The 13,968-nt window shown below is 29.2% G+C and overlaps 2 non-coding genes across 2 annotated transcripts; both read left to right on the top strand.

Moving 5' to 3' along the window:
• The first annotated feature begins 700 nt into the window (after positions 1-700).
• Trnap-agg (transfer RNA proline (anticodon AGG)) lies at positions 701-772 on the top strand. Its single transcript has one exon. It is a non-coding gene; the product is annotated as a tRNA-Pro (tRNA).
• Positions 773-13,206: 12,434 nt separating this feature from the next.
• On the top strand, positions 13,207-13,278 carry Trnap-agg (transfer RNA proline (anticodon AGG)). The gene has a single exon. It is a non-coding gene; the product is annotated as a tRNA-Pro (tRNA).
• Positions 13,279-13,968: the final 690 nt, after the last annotated feature.

Below are 13,968 nucleotides of genomic sequence, written 5' to 3'. Positions count from 1 at the left end.
TTCTATATAGAAGAATAGAATAAATTGTCTTTTACAAAGATTTATATGTATAAAACAGATTGTAAAATATACAAAATAATTTACTTGGTCTTCCGTGCATGCACGAACATGCTTACGATAATGATTGATGGTGGGTGGTATCTTACATACGATCAACAACAAACAAATTTATAATAGGTAACTTACAACAATTAAACCATTCTGTAACAACTATAAAATAGCGTTGCAGCAATAAATGATCCATTATCAATTTTATTACTGTGATTTACACTTCAACAGGTTGACGTTATTAGAATTACTATTAAGAGTAATTTGTAATATTTTTAAATGTAATTAAAATAATTGAATAGACAAATTTAACGAGTAGGCTACCGTAACTGAAACAAGATTATAACTTTATATTCGCTTTGATCGATGTTTAATCAAATTTATTTGGGTTCTACGGTCTTAAGACTTAGAAAAAATAATGATCAGGGTTTATAAGTCTTTACTTAGAACATAAAAAAGCTTAGTTATTGCCTTCAGCTCTAGCTATCTGCTAAAAAAGATCTATCGAAATAGACTTGATTTAGAAAATTAATGTAGATAAGGCATGGTTGTTTTAAGAAACTGGTACATTATAAACGGCTTTAATTTGCCGTTTTATCAAGTATCATAAATCTGTTAGTCGTTAAAAATAACTTTCTTGTAGCCATACCATGGCTCGGTGGTCTAGGGGTATGATTCTCGCTTAGGGTGCGAGAGGTCCCGGGTTCAAATCCCGGCCGAGCCCTAATAGATGTTTTGAATGTTTAGATACCCTATCGAACAATCTAAGTAATATAAGTTAACAATCAGCTAAAACCATTTCACAATTGTAAAATATAGTTATGGCATCTTTTACACAGGTTGTCAACATGGGAAGCGACCAACTATTTATCTATAAATTAACTTCCTTTCCACGTTTGCAAAATCAACAAATTCGATGTACGAAGCAACATTGCGTATTTGAATAACACCAATGAGAAAATATACAAATAAATCATACTTATACATGCAAAGCTAAATTGCTGAATCGCAAGAAAATTCAACGCCCATTTGACTTTATCTCCTAGCCTACGAAACTGTTAAATAATTTACCGTTGAAAAGTATATTTGTAATCATGTAGTTTTTCAGGAGTATTTCAGTTTTACCAACCTCTGCACAGTTATTTTATGAAAGGGTAATCAAAGCTAAGCTCAAAGCCCGTAACGGACGCAATCTTCCTTTGTTTTCTCCTGGTAACCGACTTGACCATGGTTTGTAAACTAATAAACTTGCAAGCAGACTCTGATGAATGCTTTTAGTTTGATTAAAACTTTACCAACAATATAAACTCAACAATCTAAGGGTATTAAGCTGTTATAGTGTTAACAATTGAAATAGAATATCATCCGATTTGATTAACAACATAATTCACATCGTTACCCTTTTTAAAATAAAAAAAACCGTTAGCTTAGTTATATTTCTGTTTATTTATAGGACAAAATTATTTAAAGCCAAAAACATGGTTTAAACGAAGAAACGTGAACAATAAGTTTAATTTGATATTGTTTTATTTAAATTATACTAGCTGTTACCCATGGGCTTCACCCCGTTTGACTTCGTAAGTATTAATAAAACTATTGATTGGTTAAGTTAAGCCAAAATAAACAAAACCGAATACAGTAATACAAACAAATAATCACACCTGATTTTAATAAGATAATAAATTGAAAGCAAATAAATACAGCTGAGGTAATTTTAACATTAGGTATATGGAAAGTTCCCTTTAGAAAGGAATTACGACCTTAAAGGGCAATTTATAAAATAATGGATAGTTTTGCGCAAGGTTTCTCGTCATGACGAAACTTTTAAGTATATGGTTTATGGGGGTGTGACTTAAAGTTTGCTCAAAAGTTCATGGGTACATCGGGCTTTATATATAGATTAAACAAATAACTAGCAATGCCAATGTAATAATTATTAGTAATTCCTGTTAATGCATTAAGAACATAACCAATATATGTAAGTTGCTTTTTAATATTATTAAGGTTAGGTGATTTAAAAAATTTACTAATTATACAAAAAATATATATAATATATAGTATTATATAAAAGTCAATTTACTATTAAAAATTGTTATGAAACCTTTCGAAAGTTAGTTTTTTCTATACCTTCACCGAGTTTGTATCGTCCCATCTAGATATGACATATTTTCGGTCCCACGAGGTAATAAAAAATATTAATTTATGATCCCGTGAACTCGGCATCCTTTTACAAAAATACACTATGTAAACAGTAAAACTATACCTATTTGCCAATATTTAAAATGCCCACATATAAATATTTTATCAAATTCAAAGTGACTAATTTAAACATGTGTATTATGTAAAATGTTATTTTTGCAAGAAAAATCTGTAATGGATGTTAAAAATAAGTAACCATAAATCAAATAGTAGTGAGTATTCCTCTGGAAAAGAGTTGACATAAAATTATAGCATCGAATAAAGTCTATCCTTAAGGCAAGGGTAGCAATCATGAAGTATAGATGTCATCCGCGGGGAGAATATCTAACAGTATCAAGTTTCCAATTTTAGTTGCGATGATTATTGCTTTATTCTGAATAATATCTCATTATTTTGAACTATTTTCGATACAGGGTTTTATTGTATACAGAATATTACCACAATAACCAATATAATTACTTATCATGCATGAATAAATATTGGTTTTGGATATTGGTTGCGTTTGACTAAAATAATGTTAGTAATCTAAGTAAATCTTACAAAATCAATCGTATTGAGATACGTTGCCCATAATTGCCCATAATTAAAAGGTCATGTTAAGTACGCAAGAATGTGGTGAATATAATTTATTTTAAGGTAAAAAATTGCAATGTACAGTGTGTTTCATATAAGTGTGCCAGCTGTTTTATTCGAAAGTTCAAAAGTTAATAAGAGATATCAAAACAAGTTTTAATCGTAACTGCCTTGGTTTTTTTGTATTTTAAAAATGTTGGTCAAGTTGACAAAAATAATTTTAGCCTCAATTTTTCGAATATGGCCTCCATCTTACATAACTACTTGTATAGATACTTATACAACTCATCAAATTCTATAAAGATCAATAACATTTTGATACATCTAAACAGTTTTGTACTTAATCATGCCTTGTAAAGAATCTATATTTCACTTTATTTTAAATAAAAGTACAAATTGTCTCATCGATTGTTGGTCTATAAAAATGACAGCAAGTGTTAATAAATCCACTATTACAGTTTTAGCCTAAGGTGGTTAATACTTCCTATCTCTACAGTAAAAATAAGTAATAATAATAAAACTAATAGATAAAAATACAGAGATGAAACATAATAACTCCTTTAGTTATTTTTTTATTAAAATTCATTTGTAGGATGAACAGATTGTATACGTAGGCTACTTCACTACTAAAACTATCATTGTATTCAGTTGAATGGTATTGTAGCACTTGGACAGCTTAACTGTTTAATAGAAATTATCTTACAAGTGTGTTTAACAATCAGAATGTTTCAACAATACAATTAATCCTTCTTGAAGAATTATATTCTGTTGTGATTACTCGGAAAATACCGATCGAAGCCGAATACCTTGAATAGAAATGATTTATTTTTCATGAATATGTGTAACTTTTTTGTTAATATGGTAAGTTTTTTCCAAAGACCTTTAAATAATGAGGTCCTTAATCTATTTTACTGATATTCGAATGAGTATGTTCAGCAACCAATGTGTGTTTGATGTATTATAAATCAAAATAGAAAAACAAATAATGTTTGAGCTTTTGATAGGATAGATAATTTTTGTCACAAAATAACCAAATTTGAACATTTAATTTTTTTGTTGAAACATATTTTTGTATTTTAAATATCACAGTACAATAAATCTGAACACGGTAAAATTATTGGGTATCTCAATTAAACCCATAAATAAAACACGAGCTATGTCTATATCACATTTAATAAATTATTTGTAATTTTCTTTACTCTAAAAAATCCCAAAGTAATTTTAAATATAATTTAGGGAAAGGCAACATCTTTACGTTAATAGTTTAAGTTTTTTTTTACATTTGTGTGAAACTCGTATGAAAAATATCTTTAATATTGAATGAGAAAAGACAAGTTACAAAATGATACCTGTAAACTCTTTGTAGAATAGATTCCGAAGAGGCAGAAGACCAAGTTCAACAAAGCAAGCTGGAGATTGTCTGTTTCGAGAAGAGCATTACTTTGAATAGGACATCTGACACAAAGCTTAAACGCTCCATTGAATCCAGTTACAACAGTGTTTTTGTCAAACGTTATACCATGTCTGTAGGTAATTCAAAGTAATTCAGGTAAAGTAAGTAATTAAGGTAAAGGTAATTCGAATCTTCCTTTAAATAGTTACAAATAGTAAACAATTCATTCGTAGTTCAAAATGTAGGAAAAATGTTTTCGCATTTGTTACATATTTTGTTCTAAAACAAGTAAATTATCTGAATTCCTCTATAATATTGGTAGACTACTTTGCTGCATTGACGACAACACTTTTAGGTATATTCCATACGAATAATTCCTGAGAGAAAATTAATCGTACAACATAGGGTTTCTGTCTCTTCAGCGGTTTTCATTTATATTTTTCTCTTTGCCAAATAATCGTTACTATAAAAACCTATAGATGTTTTCGAACAAGCTTTTATATTTTGTTTAAATAAAGGATATTTTTTCGAAAATGTTTAAATTATTGCTATACTTTGAATACAAATTTGGGAGTTCTTTTGTTGTTGTAAAGTAATAGAAATAATTTGAATTGTCTATTTAATTCTTAACTGTTAACAGTGAGTTTGAGAACGTCAGCTGTTTTATCTACGAATGATATTACCCCTCGTATAGCATAACGAGACATATTTGTAAGAATTAATTTTCTTTAGGGTAACTTGACACTAAAATCGATACAAATGTTCGTAAAAACGCTCTTTTAATATATATTTTTGTTTTTAGTAATTTAACTTGTGTGTAAACTGAAATGAATCTGTAAAGCTATGTCAACTATGTACGTTTATTCTGGTCCAGGCTAGAAAAATAACTATAAAATATAATTAAAACCAATGAACGGCTTGAATCTATTTTTCTAATCTAAATACACAATTTATCAAAAATACAAACATACATACACATTTAGTGATGCATTGTTTTGTTAATGTATTGACAATACGACGAATATAAATCTAAAGGTCAATGAAAACATTTCATTGGCTTTAACTTCAAAAAGAGAGAAGATCGTATAATGTTAAGAGTGGTGAAACTTTGCTCGTGGGGTCCGAGCTTCGTCCGAAGGTAAAATACTACAAATCACCAAAAGTAGTATAAAATTAATTTTAATTTAGTTTTATAATATTCGTCTAAGCAGCATGATAAGTAGTATTTTTGTGTTTATATTTTTTTTCTTTAGTTTAAGTTACACAAAAAGATAGTCTATAGTGTATGATCGAGGTCTATAAGCTGGACACTGGCTTTTTATAATATATTGAAAAATAATTCTAGTTTCTAAGACAGTTTCAAAAAAATATATTTTTGCCAAGCTCAAAGTCGTCAAAGAGGTTTTAAATTGTGGAGATGAATTTAAATTATAATTAATCGTACACTTCAAACAAAAATTATAATTTTTACCGTCGTACATATTTTCAAATAATTAATATTCACGCTAGATTGAATTAAAATCTCAAAAGAAACAAAGGCCAAAGTTACTCGTGCGCAATCATGTCTCCTTTGTGCAACCAGCAATCACTCTTACAATCCCTACTTAGATCCTTAACTTCCAAGAAATCTTTCTCAGATTTTAGAGACCTTTAGCAGGATCTTTTCCTTTGTGAAATTTTTTCAATAAAATTTAATGTTATGAAAAATTACATAAAAAATTTAAAATATTCGCAACTCTTCTTTAATGTTCGTTATGTTTATTAAAATACTATTTTATAATTAGACATTTTAAAATGAAGAATTTTGTATATTTAACTATTTAATTTGTAAATACCTTACCTCAAGGGGACTGTGACTGCCTATTTTATATAATGTTAACTATATGCTGTATATATAGAGAGAACAATAAGAGAGGGAGCCTTAATTTTTTATTTATTTTTAAGATAAAATGTTTATCGTTTATGGACATATCGTGTTTCAACACATATCTGTTAACAGCAATACAACGTAAAATAACGTAAAAAAACTTCAAAAGGAAAAAAACTTTTTTTTTCTATCATTTTTTCAGTAACAGTCCCCTTAAATCTTCTCCAAGTTTCTTATAAGCACATTAAATTCACTAAATTACAAACACAAATCGTATGGAATTTAATTATTGAAATAATGTATGTTTTCTATAAATATAACACTACCATAAAGGTTTATCAATAAATAAATACATCAAATGCATCTTTTAACTGCTACATTTCAGGAAAATAAAATGTTTTAAAACTACAACAACGCTTCACTATTGTTCTAAAAACTAACCCATAAGAATACTATTGACCGTAACTACTCCATATTGACTTAGCTTAGAGCCGGAATCATAAAAAATAAATCGTAACAAACTCCTTAATGGAATGTTCAACCTAGATAAAATACCTTGTAAGCCTGGCCCTCTGTAAAAAAATAGATTAGAATAACTTGTAATCCTGGCCCTCTGTAAAAAAAGAATTTATAATAAAATTATAGAAAATCCTATCTGCACGATGATTAATTTATTTATACTTCTCCAGTAAATAGTTAGTTTTACAAAGCCAATGTAATCAAAAATACATCAGTGTGTATATCATGGTGAGAAGAGCAGATGGGTTCTACTTGACACAGTCTGCATGTTAAAAAGCTACAATGAGTTTATTTCCAATTCCAATACTGGCGAGCTCATGCTGAACTGGCATAATGTTACATAGTTTGTTCAATGATAATCAACAATCAATAAGATAATCAGTAATCAATAAGACAATCAATAATCAATAATCAATAAGTAGGATATGCTTAGTCACAATAAATGGCAATCCATGAAACACATCAAATATGCTTATACTCAATCAATACTCATATTTCACTTAACTTATTATATTAAACCATAAAACAAAACTCTCATAAAATTGCACATGTTGTTTAAAGCTTAAAATTTGACTTAGGTTTTTATGGACTACATTTACAAGTTTCAGGGAGTTTTTATAAATATAATTCCTTAAGCAGGTTTCGGTACCATTATTTTTCAAATTGTATTATTCAAGTTGTTTTTTAAAAGGTTTTATAACGTAGCGAAGTATATTTTTCTGTTAAAATATTTAATGCAGATTCTAAAACCATTGAAAAGCCCATTATGCCAGCTGAAATGTAAAGGAGTTTTAAAAATTAAAATGGCTGTTTTTGGAAGAAAGAATATATTAAATTATAACTATATACGAATTGCCTATTTGCTTGTATATTAATGGCTTATGAATTTTGACATTGACTACCAAACACTATGTATTTAACTTTGAGATCGGTAAGTTGTAAGTGTTATACTCACCTTTTAAACAACGTCAAAAAATGTACAGACCACCATTTTACACCCAGATGACGCCAAGAATGTGCTAAAGGGATGTAAGCACCGATGAATCTCTCAATATCTTGCATTGCATTATCCCAAATACGTTTTATTTAAATGTACCTTTGAAATAAAATACTTACTTAGCGTAAGATTTGTAAAAGATTGTAAAGATTTACAAACTTATCTAGTTATGCATGTATGTGCTGATATCGTTAAGAAATATTTAAGATCTTAAATGTGATTTTAGTACATCTATGCATTAAAACGCTTGATTAAACACTATTTTATTTTACTTAGCTGTGTTTTTGTATATTTGGAAGCAGCAAAATAGTTTTAAAATATATATAAATAAATAAACCCTTCTTGAAGCCATTTAACGAGATGTTACAAATTTTTTTGCCGCCAGAATTGCTAAAATTTAAATAACATAGATAACTTACTATATTAAATTAGAAAATTACTTTTCTAATACATAGACGATGTATATATTTTGGGTTGCATACATTCATCATGTTTACAAAAGCTACATCTCTGAAAATTTTACCCATACAAACTTAAAGAAAATTGAACATAAAAAACTTGTAGATCTTTAGCTATGAAGCCTGACAGCGATAGACTCCAACTGAATGCACATATTTTACCTTTTTAATCTATCTTTTGTTGTATATTTCAATACAGTTGTGTGACTTCAATCATCATATAATTTGAAGCAAATGTTTCAGTGACACCTTAAAACGTGCATTAGAAAGTGATATTTTTTTCTGCAATTAATACAAGTCATTTTACCATCGTTGTGCAGAATTAATTACAGGTAGCAATTACTGCTTACTATTTAAAAGACATAATTAATCAACATTCAGTTGATATTTAATTGGAAGAAAACATGAATAATGTTTTTTCTTATATGAATCATCGAAGTTTTTACTTTTTTTGGATACCTAAAAACTTCGGCTTACCTGCAATGTGCAGAACTAAACGATTTTGTTTCTAGGATATTTATATTACGTAATAATTTGCACTCGATTTAATATATTGCCTAACAAATTTTGGTTTATTTTTGATTGATAATGAGTTATTATTAGTTATAATAAAAAATACCATACGAAACACTTTGCAATAAAAAAAATAAACATATTAAGCTACAAGATACATTTAGTTATGGACAATATCAAGGGCGGTAATTTATGCAAAGCTATTTGTATTTCAGCTTAACTCCAAACTTCATCAGTGAAATTAACGGTTATTTATAACTTCCACTGTGTTTTGCATACTAATGGCTGTTAAATAAATTATATCCTCTCTTTGTTGATGTATTATTCCATTGGTGAAATGTTTTATTGATATCCAATTGCGATAGCCTATGTGCGTAGCCCTTAATTTATTGAACGTAGTTGGAAAGCTATTTAAACTAAGTGTATTTCATTGTTGTTTTTAATTGTGTATTATTCAAAATGCATATAGATAAACACACGAATACATCAAGAAAAACTATTATTAAAATTATGCTGTGCTAAATTAATATTTCATGGCATTGCTACAATATATTTGTCAAACTTTGTCTTAAAAAGTTTTTTTACACCATGATTTTTTCCCGCACTAAAAAGCAAACAGCTGACTTCTGCACCTTAGAGATGTGCCTCAATGCGTTGTTGTAGGCAGGCAAAATCAGCTGGAGTCATTACTTTTACTAATAACTGTTTAAAAATATGTTTCTTCACCAATCTTTTAGCAAAGATACACAACATCTTAATCAGGCAGGTTGTTACAGGAACTCTGCAAGCTGGCAATATTTATTGGAAGGCTCAACTTTTAAACTTTACCTATTAAAGAAGTACTATATTCTGTTTAAACATTGTAATAAAAGAGGTTATTTTCAAAATCCCTTGATTATTTGTACGTTTTGTGTTTTACTTACGCTGTATATTTTTGTAGATAAAAATATCGTTCAGTTCCCCCAAGAAGGTGTTAACAGTACTCGCAAGAAATCCCTCACTTGGAAATCCTCACTTGGAAATTATCAACAATCTACTATCATACCGTATATACTTTCCGGACTTAGACCACAATATACTATTACGGTGCTACAATTAGAGACAAACAAGATGCAGAACTAACTGTCTTACAACTGTTAACTACCTTGTTACAGTTGTCAACCCTAACTTTCAGCAAGTGGCGAGACAAAACCACAAAACTACAAACGTTGTCACAAGCATCTGTAGACTGCAACTGTCAATTAAAACTTTGCTTTACACATGTGGGTCTAGCACTTGTAGTTAACACTGATGTTAATTTATCGCAGGTTCAATAATTATCATCGGTAAAAGATGAAATTAATTAAACAAAGCATTTTAGAAATGAGAGAGTGTGTTAGATTGTAGAAATTACTATTAGTTTAGGTTTGTTACGTATTTTTGTAATTTTTCAAATTTTTTATATACCGAATATTATTTTATCTAGTTTGTAAACAGTTACAATGTAAAATGAACGCTTTTAACACGACCACCCCAATTTATAAATGGTGAATACATTGAACTACTAGGTTATGCAATATACAAAACATTCAACCTTCAATTCCAAAAGTGTCTTTCATTATAGACATCAAAATTTACTAGAAATAAAGACCACAATTAATTGTTTAAAAGGGTTTAAGTTTTTATTCTGACCTTAGTGGTTTTAGAATACTAAAATTAGGGGAACGAGAAATATTAGGTGTTTTAGTAACCATTGTTAATACATTTTATGAAATAAGTATTTAATAGCACAAGTGTATTAAATGTTTACTATACAATCACAAAATCATATAAGTCGTAATATTAGTTGATAGTTTTTTTTTTTGTAGTTTTATGTTTTTTTTTGTTTTTTTGTCCTTGGACGCCATGCACGACAACAGGATTGTTTTTTACATTACTTCAGGCTAGACCTATTGGTAGTGGCATTATCACTTGAATAAAATCCATTGGTTATTTTAGCGGGATTTGAACCCGGGATCTCAGGGACCGAAGTTCCGCGCTCTAACCCCTTCATCAGATCACTCCCTAATAGTAGTTTATAGTAAAGCCAATTAATTACTAAACCTATTTTAATATGGTTTCATCAGGTAAGAAATTATAAATTTATGTAATCTACTATACAGTTATAAACTATTTTACTTCTTACTTAAATATTATTAATGTATCATTTTTATGAAAACATATATTGTGACAAAAACTGACATAGCAGTAGTGGGAAATCTACTAAGAACTCCCATTCGATTGCAAAGGAGTGTCATCGTGTCTGGTTATTGTTTATAATTGCTAATTAGCAAGTTAGGCGTTTCAACTTACCTTAGTTATTGGATATCATGGTTAGTTCTTCAATGTACCGATTATTGGTTCTAGTAACGCAGTGCACATCTGCAAAGATACGTTAATAATCAAGAAACGGTCTAAAACTACGTTATACAGATTCAAGGGCTATCTAGATAAAGGAGTGATTTAAAGATATTTCTAATAACTTCTTACTTTAAGTTTTGATAGGAATTTACCATTTCCTCAACAACATCATACTGAAATTGGCTAATTTCCCTTTGATACTTGAATAATACGGTGATTTTAATTGAAATTTAAATCCAAAAACAAAAGATTAGAAAATAGTAAAAGTGCGTTTATAGTCATGTTGGAGGTTGAAATAGCCTATATGTATTACTTTTAAATTAATATAAAGCATATACATATTATAAATATTGGTAATGTCACATATTGAATAAATATGCAAAAACTTTAAACACAGAAAGTCATTCTTCAATTGTTTTAGTGAACCAATCCTAACCCATTTATTTTTATCATCATAGTTCCAGTTAAGATAAAATAACGAAAGGAGAAAATTGAAGTAAGTTTATAAATGAAACACTTAAAGATTTCTAAAGAAAGCCAAATATCCAGATCTTTGTTGATTGCAGCACTTGCCTTAACAATTGCGTATCAGTGTCAGGAAACAAAATACGGCCCTTGTTTCTTAGACTTTTCTTTACATCTCTGGTAGTAAAATTCATTTCAAACTCTCAAAATATTAACATACCATAGGAGTCCATGAATTTTGTGAAGAATACGAAGAAAAAAATAATTCGTAAGAGTTTTTTTATATTTTTATTTCCGTATTTGGCCTGGTTCTAGTAGTTTCCTGTGCGAGGTTTTATATTTCATCCCGTAAACATGAAGACATAATTCCGTCTTAAGGTTTTTTTCCAATCAAATATTATTGATCTTTACTATTTAATGTAATCCATTTAATGTAATCAATCATTGAATTTAATAATTAAAAATTAAGCAGCCAACCCATCGATTTATGGTACTATGAGTAAGATATGCTTTTTGGTGATGCAGTTTCTTATAAATCGTTCAAAAAACCATGAAGAGCATTTAACATAATATTCAATAATTTAATGTATGAACAATGTAATTAGAGGATTTTTAAACGAAATTCAAGGGAAAAGTAGCTTTAAATGGTTTAATCTAGTCTTTGCCAGTTATACAGTAAAGTCCAGTGTAATTTTAACATTATTTATATTTTCATTCACTGTACATTGAAAAGACATAGTTCAGTGGAATATTAAGTTCATTAGACTTTTAAGCACTAAAGGTTAAATATACCACATACAAAAGAAATATAGTTTTACCAGCAACGATATGGACGTGTCCATAACAAAGTAGGGGTTTGTAAGCTAAAACATATGTGTGGTAGCACTTATTACTGAACCCTAGTTTTAAAATACAGCAAAATAAAACGGATATTAATATAAAAAAATCCCAAATTTAATAAAAACATACAATAGAAAATACTTTGTTTTAAACTTGGGAAAAACTCATACAGAGTAATTAATTGTCCACATTTAAAACGGGAATTTTAGTTAAAAGACCGGGCTTGTTTTTAAGCTGTATAAAGAAGACATTTCTTTGAACAATGGGCGTTTGCAAACTTTTAAAAATAATTTATTTTTATTTTTGTTATTTCAAAAAACCTTTACTTGTAGCATATCAGGGTAAAGCTAATTTCTTAACAAGTAAATAAATTCAACCTAAGTTCAAGGGCTAAGTGCATTGGTATAGGAAACACAGAGTATTAAAAACATATTGATTTTTCCCAAAAAAAACTGCCACCATTTTGAAATGGAATTAGATAATTCATTTCTGTTTTCGCCAAAATGTTTGTCTAATAAATACCTTTAGAATGATGTATAATATGACATGTGTTTACTTTTGAAAATTCCGAGATTCGAACAACTAGTGACCATCAGTTTTTGGTATACCCTGTATCGGAAAAAGGTTGAACATATTTTTACGTTATTCCTTGGAGTCGATTTAGGGGGAAATAATTTTACTTCATCCTTGTACGTTCAGCGTTTTTCCGTAATCAATTTGAGACAGCTTACGTGGAAAACCCTGTATATTAACTGCTTTTAAAAGCGCTTGAAATTCCATAGATTAAAAATATATCCAGCTATATCATACTGTAGTATTCTAAACGAGTGCTCAATCCAGAGCTTGCACTGTTCGCTATACAGCGGTTTTGGAACCGGCCTCCTACCACAGAGGTGAGGTGTGGTCCAAAGTGAAAGTAAAAGTTACCAAACTTCCAATCTCCAACGAAATATATGGCTCGGTGGTCTAGGGGTATGATTCTCGCTTAGGGTGCGAGAGGTCTCGGGTTCAAATCCCGGCCGAGCCCTGATCTTTTGCTGCTTCCATTCTTAAATTTACAGGCCGTATTTTTTTAAGATATAGGACTACTTCATGAATTATTTGCCTACCTCAATCAGGCTACAAAAATATGAAAATTAGTCTATTTGAAAACCGTTATAAAAAAAAATTTAAATGTATCACTATCACTAAAACTTTAATGGAGGGAATACTAGAAATTGTTCAGACTCTAGGAAGGGCAAAGCACTAGCTAATCATCTTTTCAGTGTTTTTCACCCCTCGCCTGATCAGAAGGTTCTAAATGACTTAATCGCAAAAATCAGTTAAATAGGACAACTGAAAAAGATATCATACAGAGAGGACCCTTACTGTATTGTATTAAGTATGTAGATGAGTAGACATTACTGTATGAAAAGTGTAAGATTCTTCTATATAAATTGCTTAAACATCATTTGATCAATTTAAAAGGGCTTAGCTTGGATAATGTAGCCTCCAAAATTAAAACGAGTTTTAGAAGTTCATTAAAGTAAGTTCATTTAAACTTCGTTCCTTTGTCCTAGTTTTTGGATAAGGCGTCGTAGCAGTAGCTTAGATACCAAAATTTAAAACAAATCATTTATGATTTTATTGTTATGCTAATAGGTTTAATTGGTTTTCTAATCAAGTAGATTTTAATGATCCATCTACGATTATTCTTAAACCAATATAAACCTGGAAC

The sequence above is a fragment of the Macrosteles quadrilineatus genome, unplaced genomic scaffold (genome assembly GCF_028750875.1).
Source record: "Macrosteles quadrilineatus isolate MER2022 unplaced genomic scaffold, UCM_ALF_1.0 Scaffold_9__3_contigs__length_116548681, whole genome shotgun sequence".
In the NCBI taxonomy this organism is placed as follows: Eukaryota; Metazoa; Arthropoda; class Insecta; order Hemiptera; family Cicadellidae; genus Macrosteles; species Macrosteles quadrilineatus.
Note: the sequence above shows the minus strand (reverse complement) of the source record. Positions and strands in the feature narration are given on the sequence as shown.